Source organism: Mustela erminea, chromosome 8 (genome assembly GCF_009829155.1).
Source record: "Mustela erminea isolate mMusErm1 chromosome 8, mMusErm1.Pri, whole genome shotgun sequence".
Taxonomy (NCBI): Eukaryota; Metazoa; Chordata; class Mammalia; order Carnivora; family Mustelidae; genus Mustela; species Mustela erminea.
The window spans coordinates 38195272-38209355 of record NC_045621.1 but is presented as its reverse complement, the minus strand read 5'-3'; the positions used below and the strand labels follow the sequence as shown (position 1 = coordinate 38209355).

Sequence of the window (14084 nt, the reverse complement as noted above, 5' to 3'; positions counted from 1 at the left end):
TTTATAAAGGATAAGATGTGGTTAATAGTGATATGAAACAGTATAAATTTATAATATCACAAGAATATCAAACATTTCTCCTGGGACATCTGGTCCTACTTTGTGTTAATATAAATCTATCCTGATTATTGTTATATATAGTGAATCTTTTCAGGCATCTGAATTTCAGAAATCACTGATGTTTCTTGTGAAAGTAATTTTAAACCTCAGTCTCTAATTCCAATTTTTAGTTGATCATTTTATTGCTCTAATAATAATGTTTTAATCAACATCTTGTATTACAAAAAGACTTAGAAGCTTTCTTTGTCAAACCAGAAGAGAATTATTGCCACTTCCCAGCACTTAGTATGCCTCGGGGAATAATAATGTCACATCGTTATGTCAAATTCCTGCAAAAGAAATGTTTCAGTTCAAAGACTGCAGATAGAAAAGAAGCATTTGTCTTCTCTTTTATTAAAAGCCCTGCTAAAATGATAATAAAGAAATTCACAATGACAAAGAGAATTGTGGGGCAATGAGCCCAAGAGAGATTTCAATGAAAATCTCAATGACAAAAGTGGTCAGAAGAGTGCTAATAATTACTGTTGTAGGTGAAGGGTGTTCTCAGAGGTCAGAAAAACAACAGGTATGCCCTGAAGAACCCCGAAGAGGCAGTAGAGATCACAAGGGAGACAGGGTGCTGAAAATGTACATGTTATTTTAAAAACGGAGAACGGAATAGTGTACCTCTAACCCTCACCCTACCAGCTGACCACCTAGAGCCAGGCAGCCTCTCAAAGGCAAACACTGCTGACCTATTACTTGTGTGAATTTTGCCTCTTACTGGCTTTCATATGCATGGATAATCCATCATGTTTCCTTTATGCCTGACATTTGCTCATCATCCATACTGCTGGATGAATGGAAGTTTGTTCCTTTTTGTAGCTGAAAGTATTCCATTGTGTGGACCTACCACAATCTGCTTATTTATTTTCCTGTTGATGGACACTTAGATTGATTCCAGTGTGGGACTTGTATGAATAAAGCCGCTGTTCTTGTACACTTCCTTTTATGGCATGACGTTTTCATTCCTCTTGGGTAAATAATTAGGAGCAGATCATTGCATGAGTATGCTTAGCCACTTTAGAATCTGCCAAACTGTTTTTCGCAGTCTATTAGAAATAGTTTTTCTCATTTTACCCATTCTCATGAGTATGATGTAGGATCTCATACAGTTTTAATTTTATTCCTTTAATGACTCATGACATTGAGCACGCTTTCATATGTTTATTGGCAATTCATGAATCTCCTTTTGTAAAGTGTCTGTTCAAGTTTTTGACCCATTTATATTGTCAGGTTGTCTTTTACTGTTTACGGATGTGTAGCAGTTTGTTTTACATTATGGAGAGAAGTGTTTTCGTTTAATTCATGTATTACAAACATTTTCTTCCAGTCTGTGGTTCACTTAACCATGTGTTTTGATGAGGAGAAATTTTTAATTTTGAGGAAGCCAATTCCATCAGTTCTTTTCTTCTGTGGTTAATAACTTTAATGTACTAAGAAATCTTTGCCTACCACAAGTTAATGAAACTATTAAAAAAGCAATTTACAATGTAAGCATGGGTTTATTTCTGGATTTTCTACTTTGTACCACTCATCTGTTTGTCTGTCCTTATGCCAATAGCATATTGGCTTGCAGACTCTATAGCTTATAGAAAGTCTTGATGTCAGTTAGGGAAAAATTGTCTTGGCTTTTCTAGGTCTTTTGTTTTTCCATATGTCTCTTAAAATCAATTTGTCAGTTTCTACAAGAAAAGCCTTTGGGATTTTTATTCAGTTTACATTGAAACTTCAAATAAATTTGGTGACAACTGATAATAATATGGAGCTCCAATCTGTTAACATTGTATAGCTCTTAACATTGTATAGCTCTCCATTTATTTAGCTTTCCTTCCAGAAGAGTTCATAGTTTTCAGTACAGAAGTCATATACCTCTAGGCTGGGGAATTTTAGAAACAAAACAGATGAACAAAGGGGAAGGGAAGGAAAAATAAAATAAGACAGAGACAGAAAGGGAGGCAAATCATAGGAAACTCTTAACTATAGGGAACAAACAAGGTTGCTGGAGGGGAGGTCATGGGGGGATGGGGTAATTGGGTGATGGGCATGAAGGAGGGCACTTGATGTAATGAACACTGGGTGTTACATGTAATTGATGAATAAATTTTACCTCAATACTAATAATACACTACGTGTTAACTAAATTGAATTAAAAAAAGAAGTCATACACATCTTTCATTAAACTTATTCCTAACTAGAAATGGTATTGGGAATACTCTGTTACAAGGTACCTGTGCTACAGATGAAATGGTAGAAACTATACTGAAATCTGTAGGCAATCACTAAAAACATTTGAAAAGAAGTACATGAGAGACTGTAGATTCTGGGAAACAAACTGAGGGTTTTGGAGGGGAGGGAAATGGAAGGTTGGGTGAACCTGGTGGTGGGTATTATGGAGGGCACATATTGCATGAAGCACTGGGTGTGGTGCATAAACAATGAATTCTGGAACACTAAAAAAAAATTTTTTTTAAATTCCTAAATTCATAGAAGTTTGAAAACTAAAAAAAAAGAAAGAAAGAAAAGAAAAGAAGTACAATTGATATGTTAATAGAAGAGACAATATAGGATCATATAAAATGCTAACTTAAAACCAGACAAGGCAGGAAAAAAGAAAGAAAAAGAAACAAAGCAAATGCAAGGACTAAGGAACAATAACAAACATGCTAGATATTGATGCATTTTATAAATAATTACATTCAGTGTGAATGGTCTAAATACTCCAATCAAAAGCAGAGCTTGTCTGTGGGGGAGCTAAGATGGTGGCATAGTAGGACCCTAGGCTCATCTTGTCCCTCAAACACAACTAGAAAATTATCAAATCATTCCGAATACCCAAGAAATCAACCTCAGGACTGACAGAACAAACTGCATGATGAGAGGGAGAGAAGAGGCCACATTGAGGAAGGTAGGAAGTGCAGAAACATGGCTGAAGAGTGATACAGATCACAGGTGCTGCAGAGGGAAGGGAGCCCTGGTTGTGGAGAAAGGTGAGGGAGAGAGAGAGAGGAGCATACAGAGTTATGCACAAGGAGAACACTTCCCAAAGTCACTGGCTGGGAAAATGAGAGGGGCTGATTTTTGTGAATTCTTGCCACCAGTAGGGCTTGAAGACTGGAATTTTAAAGGTTGGTGGGCATGGTGAGATAGAGCCCTGAGGGCATTGCTCTGGTCCTGGAGTAAAGGCGGGGGAACAACCCTGGGACAGATGGTACAACAAGAGGGTCCCCTGGGCATGCAGTGGGGAGGTGATTCACTCTTCTTGGAGCACATCCCTGAGAGGAATCATTCACAGAAATGCCTCTCCAGAGACAAAGTTGCCAATGAACACTATTTCTGTCCCCCACCCCTCAACCTAAGCACGGAGCCACCTGACTAGAGCAGCTTAGTTCCAACACTGGCTGTCTAGTCTGCTTGCCCCAAGTCCCACACCCCTGCAATCTGGCATGACTACCCTTCTCAGTTAGATCTCCCTCAATCCAAGCACAGTGAGACCCTCCCCCAGAAGATCAGCATAGGCTCCCACCACAGCACATCCTTAAAGTTAAAAACTTTAAAATTTTTATTTACTTATTTTTTTAGAGTGAGTGAGTGCAAGCAGGGGGAGGGGCAGAGGGAGAGAATCCCAAGCAAACTCCATACCAAGCACTGAGCCTGACACAGGGCTCGATCTTAGAACCCCAAGACCATGATCTGAGCTGAATCCAAGAGTCAGTCACATAATCAACTGAGTCACCCAGGTGCTCAAGTTTGGAGTTTTAAAAGTTAGCAGGTTTGGGATAGAGCCTGGAAGGCACTGTGCTGCTTCAGGAGAAAAGGCAGGTAAGCAACCCAGAGGCAGACAGTGTGAAAACAGCTATCTGAAAAATGCCTGGGATGCAAAGGGGGATATTATCCACTCTTCCAGGAGTGCTTTCCTGAGAGCAGCAAGCATGGAGACCCCTGTCTGGAACAAAGCAGCTGGCTGGTACCATTTCCTTGCTTCACTCCTCAGCATAAACACAGAACCACCTGCAGTAAACAACACGGCACTGACACTAGCTGCCTAACCTGTTTACACCAAGTCCCACATCCCTGTGCTCTGCCAGTACTTCCATTCTTGGTCAAGTTTGCCTCAATCCCAGCCCATGGGCCTCTTCCCTAGAACACCAGCAGAAACACCTGCCCAGCCATATCTCCCAATCAGATTGTTCTGCAAGCCTTCAGTTCTAGTGGAAGTAGCATCAGGTTTCATTTAATAAGTAGACCTGAGCACATCTAGTTAAAGCTTGTCACATGCTGACCAAGGAGCAAACATTGCCCACTGCAGAAGGGAGAGCCTCTGCAGATGACTAACCTGAAAGACAGAGCAGCCAAAGTGCAAAAGCAGACTGCATGTAGCACACACCAGACCCAGTCCCTGAAGCACCAGGTCCTGGACACTATATGACATCTTCTTCATGAAACCATTACTTGCAGGAGCAGAGAACATAATGGGCTTTTCTAACACATGGAAGAAGACAGAGACTTTGATAAAATGCAAAGATGGAGGAACTCATTCCAAATGAAACAATAAGATAAGGTCACAGCCAGAGAGCTAATTGAAACAGATATAAATAATAAATTTGAGGGAGAATTTAAAGCAATAATCATAAGGACACTCACTGGGCATGAGAAGAGAATGGAAGAGTTCAGGGAGGCCCTTACTGTAGAGATAAAAGAGTTAAAAAACAGTCAGGAATGAAAAATGCAGTAACTGAGATTTGAAACAGATTGGATGTAATGACCATGATGGAATAAACAGAGGAACAAATAAGTGATATAGGAGAAAAAATAAAGGAAAATAATGAAGATGAATAAAAGACAGAAAGAAGAATTACAGAACATGAGAATAGACTTAGGGAATTCAGTGGTTCCATAAAGTACAATAACATTCATATCCTAGGAGTCCCAGAAAAAGAAGAAGAGAGAGAGAGAAGGGGGCAGAAAATTTATTTGAGGAAATAATAGCTGAAAACTTCCCTAATCTGGGGAAGGAAACAGGCATCCAAATCCAAGGGGCACAGAGGACTACCATCAAAATCAACAAAAGCAGGCCAACACCAAGACATATTGTAATTAATTTGCAGAATACAGCAATAAAGAAAACAATCCTAAAAGACAAAAGAAGTCCCTAACTTACAAGGAAAGACCCATAAGGCTAGCTTCAGATGTCTCAAAAGAAACCTGGAAAGCCAGAAGGGAGTGGCATGATATATTCAATATGCTGAGTGGGGAAAATCTGCAACCAATGATACTCTATTCAGCAAGGCCATCATTCAGAAAAGAAGGAAAGCTAAAGAGTTTCTCAAACAAAAACTAAAAGAGTTCATGACCACTAAACCAGCCCTGGAAGAAATATTAAAAGGGACTCTGAGTGGAAAGGAAAGACCAAAAATGACAAAGATAAGAAAGGAACAGAGAAAATATCCAGAAATGACAGAACAAATAATAAAATGGCATTAAATGCATATCAATCAATAATTACTCTGAATGTAAATGGACTAAACTCTCTAATCAAAAGACATAGGGTATCAGAATGAATTAAAAAAAAAAAACTACAAAAAACAAGACCCATCTATATGCTGCCTAAAAGGGATTCATGTTAGACCTAAAGTCACAAGCAGATTAAGAGTGAGGAGATGGAGAAATATCTACCATGCAAATAGATGTCAAAAGAAAACTGGAGTAGCAATACTTAATCAGACAAACTAGATTTTAAACCAAAGACTGTAACAAGAGATGAAGGACACTACAAAGGACATAATAAAGGGGACCATCCAAAAAGAAGATCTAACAGTTGTAAATATTTATGACCCCACATGAAAGCACCCAAATATATAAAACAATAACAAACAAAGAAACTCATTGATAATAATACAATAATAGTATGGGACCTTAACAGCCCACTTGCATCAATGGACAGATTATCTAAGCAGAAAATCAACAAGGAGACAATGGCTTAGAATGACACACTTGATCAGATGGACTTAACACATATATTGAGAACATTCCATCCTAAAGTAACAGAAAGCACATTATTTTCAAATGCACATGGGACATTCTCCACAGTGGGTCACATACTGGCTCACAAATCAGGCCTAAACAAGTACAAGAAGACTGAGATCATACCATGCATATCTTCTAACCACAATGCTATGAAACTTGAAGTCAACTACAGGAAAATTTGGAAAAACTACAAATACATGGAGGTTAAACAACATGCTACTAAATAAATGAATTAATCAACCAGGATGTCAAATAAGAAATTTAAGTATACAAGGAAGAGAAAAAGACAAAGACAAAAGGGTGCCTGTGTGACTTGGTTGGGCATCCAACTCTCAGGTCATGATCTGAGGGTCATGAGATTAGGCCAGTGTCATTTTCCATGCTGAGCATGCCTGCTTAAGATTCCTTCTCCCTCTCCCTCTGCCCCACCTCCCTGCTCACGGACTCTCAGTCTCTCTCTCTTTCTCAAAAGCAAACAAACAAACAAACAAACATGGAAACAAATGCAAATTTGTTTGTTTGTTTTTCCAAAACCTTTGGGATGCAGCCAAAGGAGTCATAAGAGGGAACTATACAGCAATACAAGCCTGCCTCAAGAAGCAAGAATAATCTCAAATAAACAACCTAACGTTACACCTAAAGGAGCTTGAAAAAGAATAACAAACAAAGCCTATGGCCAGCTGCAGAAGGGAAATAATAAGGATTAGAACAGAAATAATTAGATAGAAACTAAAACAAACAAACAATAGAACAGATTAATGAAACCAGGAGATGGTTCTTTCAAAAAATTAATAAAATTGATAAACTCTTAACTAGACTTATGAAAAAGAAAAGAGGAAGGAAACAAATAAAATCGCAAACAAGAGAGGCCAAATAACAACCAGCACCACAGAAAAGCAAACAATTGTAAGAGAATATTATGAAAAACTATATACCAACACATAGGGCAATCTGGAAGAAATTGGTAAATTCCTAGAAACATAAACTATCAACACTGAAACAGGAAGAAATAGAAAACTTGAACAGATTGATAACCAACAAAGAAATTGAATCAGCTATCAAAAATCTCCCAACAAACAAAAGTCCAGGGCCAGAGGGCATCACAGGTGAATTCTACTAAACATTTAGAAAAGTGTTAATACCTATTCTTCTCCAACTATTCAAAAAAAAAAATAGGAATAGAAGGAAAAGTTCCAAATTCATCAGCATCATGCAGATCCCAAACCCGGAAAAGACTTCATTAAAAAAGAGCTACAGGTCAACACCCCTGATGAACATGGATGCAAATATTCTCAATAAAATACTAGCAAATTGAATCCAACAGTATATTAAAAGAATCATTCACCATGATCAAATGGGATTAATACTGGCTTGCAAGTGTGGTTCAATATTTGCAAATCAATCAGTGTGATAAACCACATTAATAAAAGAAAGGGTAACATCCATATGATCCTTTCATATAGGTGGAGAAAAAGCATCTGACAAAGTATAACATCCATTCATAACAAAAACCCTCAACAAAGTAGGGTTAGAGGGAACAAACCTTGATATAATAAAGGCCATATACAAAAAAAACCCCTATAGCTAATATCATTCTCAATGGGGAAAACCTTCTATAGTCAGGAAAAAGACAGGAATGTCTACTCTCACCACTGTTACTTAACATAGTACTGGAAGTCCTAGCCACAGCAATCAAACAACCAAAAGTAATAAAATGTGTCCAAATTGGCAAGGAAAAAGTCAAACTTTCACTATTTGCAGATTATATAATACTCCATAGAAAACCTAAATGACTCCACTAAAAATTGCTAGAACTGATATGTGAATTCAGTAAAGTCACAAGATACAAAATCAACATACAGAAATCTGTTTGTTGATTTTTCTACACCAATAATTAAGCAGTGGAAAGATAAATCAGAGAATCAGACTAATTTACTATTGTGCCCAAAACAATAAAATACCTAGCGATAAAGCTTACCAAAGAAGTAAAAGATCTATACTGTGAAAACTATAAAACACTGATGAAGGAAATTGAAGAGGACACAAAGAAGTGGAAAAACATTCCACACTCACAGATTAGAAGAACAATTGTTGTTAGAATGTCTGTATTACCCAAAGCAACCTACACATCTAATGCAATCCCTATCAAAATACAAACAACATTTTTCACAGAGCTAGAACAAACAATTATAAAATTTGTATAGATCCACAAAAGACTCCAAATAGCCAAAGTAATGTTGAAAAAGAAAACCAAAGCTGGAGGCATTACAATTCTGAACTTCAAATTATATTACAAAGCTGTAGTGATCAAAACAGTATGGTACTGACACAAAAACAGACACATGGATCAACAGAACAGAATAGAAAACCCAGAAATGAACCCACATCTATATGATCAATTAATCTTTGACAAGGTAGAAAAGAATGTCCAATGGGAAAGAGTCACTTCAACAAATAGTCTTGGAAAAGCTGGATAGCGACATGCAAAAGAATGAAGCTGAACCACTCTCTTACACCACACACACACACACACACACACACACACACACACACCAAATTCAAAATGGATTAAAGACCTAAATATGAGACAGGAAACCATTAAAATCCTAGAGGAAAACACAGGCAGTAACCTCTTTGACATTAGCCAATGCAACTTCTTACTAAATATGTCTCCTGAGGCAAGGGAAACAAAAGCAAAAATAAACAATTGAGAATCTATCAAAATAAAATCTCTGCACAGTGAAGGAAACAATAAACTAAACAAAAATGCAACCTACAGAATGGGAAAAGATATTTGCCAGTGACATCTGATAAAGGGTTGGTATCCAAAATTGATAAAGAACTTTTAAAAATCAACACCCAAAACCCAAATAATCCAGTTAAAAAATGGGCAGAAAACATGAATAGACATTTTTCCAAGAAGACATACAGATGGCCAGCAGACACATGAAAAGATGTTCAACATCACTTATTGTCAGGGAAATACAAACCAAACCACAATGAGATATCACCTCACACCTGTCAGAATGCTAAAATTAACAACACAGGATACAACAGGTGCTGGCCAGGATGTGGAGTAAGAGGAACACTTGCACTGTTGGTTGGAATGCAGATTTATGCATACAGTCTGGGAAACAGTATGGGTGTTCCTCAAAAAGTCAAAGATAGAACTACCCTAAAATCCAGCAATTGCATTATTAGGTATTTACCCAAATAATACAAAAATACTTTTTTGAAGGGATACATGCACCATGATGTTTATAGAAGCATTTTCAATAACAGCCAAATTATGGAAAGAACCCAAATATCCATCAACTGATGAACAGATAAAGAAGGTGTAATAAATAAACAAATAAATAAATATGTATACACACACACACACACACACATACACACACACACACACACACACACGTACATACAGTGGAATATTACTCAGCCATTAGAAGGAAAGAAACCTTGTCATTTCAAATGATGTGGATGGAGTGTTACATTAAGTGATATATATCAGTCAAAAAATGATAAATACCATATGATTTCACTCATATGTGGAATCTAAGAAACAAAACAAATGAACGGGGGGGGGGAGAGGAAAATCAAGAAACAGACTCTTAACTACAAAGAACAAACTGATGATTAACATAGGGAAGGTGGGCAGAGGGATGGGTTAAATAGGTGATGAGTAATAAGGAGGGCACTTATTGTGATGAGCCTTGGGTACTATATATGTGGTGAATCCCTAAATTCTATACCTGAAACATTATATGTTAACTATCTGGAATTTAAATTTAAAAAATTGGAAAAAAAAAAAAAAGCAGAGATTGCCAAAGTGACTGCAGAAACAAGACCCAACCACATACCATCACCAAGAAAAAAACTGCAAAATATAAAGATTTAGGTTAAGAATGGAGAAAGAGATACCATGCTAACACTAACAAAACAAACATACAAAAAAGAAGGAGTAGTCACATTATTTCTACACAAAAAAACTTTAGAGCAAGAAAAATTTTCAAGGAGAAAGAGGGTATTTTGTACAATAAATGTTCAGTTTTCCAAGAAGACTTAATAACCCATGACATATATCTACCTAAACACACAGCATCAAATTACGGAAGGTAAAAGTTGATAAACAGTAATAGAAATAGACTACAATTGGATATATGAAAAGCCTTTTTGTAGTAATTAATAGATCAAGCAGGTGGAGAAGCAATAAGAATGCAATTGACCTGAACATCACTATCAATCAACTTTATCTATTTGACATTTTTAGAATACTACATCCAACAGCAGAATACACATATTTCTCAATGGATTACAGGGAATAACAACCCTCACTAAGACAGACCACACTGTAGGCCATAAAACACATCTGAACAAATTTAAAAGAATAGAAATCATAAAAAGTATATTTTCAGACATCAGGGAATTAAACTACAAATCAATAACAGAAAGAGGTAGAAAATGCCCAATACTTGGAGATTTAAAAATACACTTCTAAATAATGTCTGGGTCAAAGAAGAGGTCTCAAGAAAAATTTAGAAATATTTTGAACTGAATAAAAATGATCATACAACTTATCAAAATTTGTTGGATGAAGGGGCACATAGGTGGCTCATTTAAGCATCAACTCTTGATTTCAGCTCATGTCATGATCTCAGGGTTGTGGGATTGAGCCCCATATCAGACTCTGTGCTGGGTAAGGAGCCAGCTTAAGGTTCTCTCTCTCCCTGTCCCTTCCCCCACCCCACTCACTTGTGCATGCATGTCCACACTCTCTTTATTTCTCTTAAAAAAAAAAAAAAACTGTGGGATGCAGAAAAAGCAGTGATCAGAGAGAAATGCATTCATTAAATGCAAATATTAGAAAAGAGGAAAGATCTAAAATCAATAATCTATGTTTCTCCACTTAAGAAACTGGAAAAGGGAAGAAAGGAGCAAGATGGTAGAGGAATAGGAGTCAAAAATATCCCAGGAGTTCAGCTATATAGTTATCAAACCATTCTGAACACCTACAAACTCAACAGGAGATAGAACAGAAGAAGAGCAGCAATTCTAGGAAAAGAAAACCGCTTTCTGAAAGGTAGGACACAGGGAGAAGTGAATCTGAAGCGACAGAAATATAGACCTCAGAGGGAGGGGCCACCTCCCAGCAAGTGAGAGAGGAGCGGAGCACAAAATCAGAACTTTTAGAAGTCTGCTCCACTGAGGGACATCACTCCAGAGGCTAAGTGGGGGTGGAGCCCTCATGGGGACAGTGTGGTCTCAGGACCCATAGGGTCATAGAAAGACCAGGGATGTCTGAGTGTGGCAAACCTGCCAGGGATCGGAGTGGGGAAACCAGCTCCAGAGACAGAGCCGAGGAGTGCACTCTCAGCTCAGGGTTACCTTAAACCGTGATCTGAGGCACAGTCGGGCCACTGCTCTTTAAGCAGGGACCTCACAAGGGGAAAATCCAGAGAGACCCCCTTCTTCCTCCTAGGGGAGGAGTGGTGTGGAAGTGCATGGCAGGAATCTGCTGGGTTTGGAGACTCCAAACAAGGCCATGCCCAGAGACAGAAATGCTTGGTCACAGGCTGGGTGAGCACAGAGTGTGGCCAGAGACCTGGGAGACAGGAGGGACTGACTGCTTTTCTCTGAGGGCATATTGAGGAGTGGGGTCCTGAGCTCTCAGCTCCTCCGGACTGGAGATTGGGAGGCCGCCATTTTCATTCCCATCCTCCAAAGCTGTATGGAAAGTGTTCAGGGAGCAAAAGCTCCAGAGAGTGAACCCAAGCAGATTGCTTAGCCTGGCCCCTGGCAAGGATAGGGCAGTTCTGCCTTGGGCAAAGACATTTGAGAATCACTGCAACAGGTTCCTTGCCCAGATCAGCAAGAACATCCAGCCAAGTCCAAGTTCACAAATCAATGAGAACTGCAGAACTCCAGAGCTAGGGGAAAACAACACATAGAATTCATGGCTTTTTTTTCCCCATGATCGTTTGGTCTTTCAAAATTAAATCTTTTAAATTTTATTTTTTTCATATTCTATTTTTTAACTTTTCCTCCTTCTTATTTTAAAGTTTTTAACTATTCTATCTTATCAATATCTTTTTAAAAATCTTCTTTTAATTTCTTATTTTTAATTCAATTTAATTTTTTTCAGTGCTCCAAGATTCTTTGTTTATGCACCATACCCAGTGCTTCCACGCGATACTTTTAAAATTTTCATTGTTACAGTCGTATTTTATCCTGTCATTGCATTTAACCTTATTTTTTGTATACATATGGGGGTTTTTCCTTTAAAATTTCTTCTAAATAGATCAAAATATACCCTAAACCTAGCACATGGCTTTGTTCTAGTCTCCAGCCTGATCACATTCTTTCCTCTTTTTTTTTTCTTTTTTCAAACCAACTTCTTATCAATTCCTTTTTTAGAATCTTTTTAAATTTTCATCTTTACAGTCATATTCCATCCCTTCATCGTGTTTACCCTTACTTTTGTATATAAATCAGTTTTTCTTTCTTTAAAATTTTGGTAGGTAGTTTCTTCTAACAGATGAAAATATACCCCAAATCAGCTGTGTGACTCTGTTCTATTCACCAGTCTAATATATATATTCTTTTTTCCCACTTTCTTCTCCCCTTTCAGGTCTCTTCTGATTTGGGTAGTCTATATTTTTCTGGGTTCATTACTACCCTTTTAGTATTTTGTTCTCTCATCCATCCATTCACATCTGGATAAAATGACAAGATGGAAGAACTCACCACACACACACACACACATACACACACACACACACACAAACACACACAGAACAAGAGGCAGTACTGATGGCTAGGGACCTAATCAATATGGACATTAGTAATATGTAAGAATGAGAGTTCAGAATGATGATTATTAAGGTGCTAGCTGGGCTTGAAAAAAAGCATGGAAGATATTAGAGAATCCCTTTCTGGAGAAATGAAATCCTTTCTGGAGAAATAAAAGAACTAAAATTTAACCAAGGTGAAATTTTAAAAGTCTTTTAATGAGATGCAATAAATAATGGAGGCTCTTACTGCTAGGATAAATGAGGCAGAAGAGAGAATTAGTGATAGAGAAGACCAAGTGATGGAGAATAAAGAAGTTGAGCAAGGATGCCTGGGTGGCTCATTTGGTTGGGCAACTGCCTTTGGCTCAGGTTATGATCCTAGAGTCCCAGGATCCAGTCCTGTATTGGACTCTCAGCTCCATGGGGAGTCTGCTTCTTCCTCTGACCTTCTCCCCTCTTCCTTTTTTCTCTCTCTCACTCAAATAAGTAAATAAATAAAAACTTTAAAAAAAAGCTGAGCAAAAGAGAGACAAACAACTACTGGACTACGAGGAGAGTATTTGAGAGGTAAGTGATACCATAAGATGAAACAATATTAGAATAATTGGGATGCCAGAAGACGAAGAAAGAGAGGGGGCAAGGTATATTGGAGTAAATTATAGCAGAGAATTTCCCTAATTTGGTGAAGGGAACAAGCATAAAAATCCAGAAGGCACAGAGAAGCCCCCTCAAAATCAATAAAAATAGGTCCACACCCCATCATCTGATAGTAAAACTTACAAGTCTCAATGACAGAAAACCTTGAAAGCAACTTGGGACAAGAGGTCTGTCACATACAATGGTAGAAATATAGATTGGCAGCAGACCTATCCACAGAGACCTGGCAGGCCAGAAAGGACTGGCATGATATGTTCAGAGCACTAAATGAGAAAAATATGCAGCCAAGAATACTATATCCAGCTAGGCTATCATTGAAAACAGGAATGATAAAAAAAACAAAAGCAAAAAAAAACAACAACAACAAAAAAAAAAACTTCCAAGACAAACAAAAACTAAAATAATTTGCAAACACAAAACCAACCCTACAGGAAATATTGAAAGGCATCCTCTAAGCAAAGAGAGATCCTAAAAGAAACAGACCAGAGACAATATACAGTAACAGTCACC

At 37.7% G+C, this 14084-nt stretch overlaps 1 protein-coding gene across 1 annotated transcript in view; it reads right to left on the bottom strand.

Moving 5' to 3' along the window:
* Positions 1 to 14084, bottom strand: part of SP100 (SP100 nuclear antigen) — a 98881-nt gene that overhangs the window by 70095 nt on the left and 14702 nt on the right. The gene's annotated exons all lie outside the window — the stretch shown is intronic.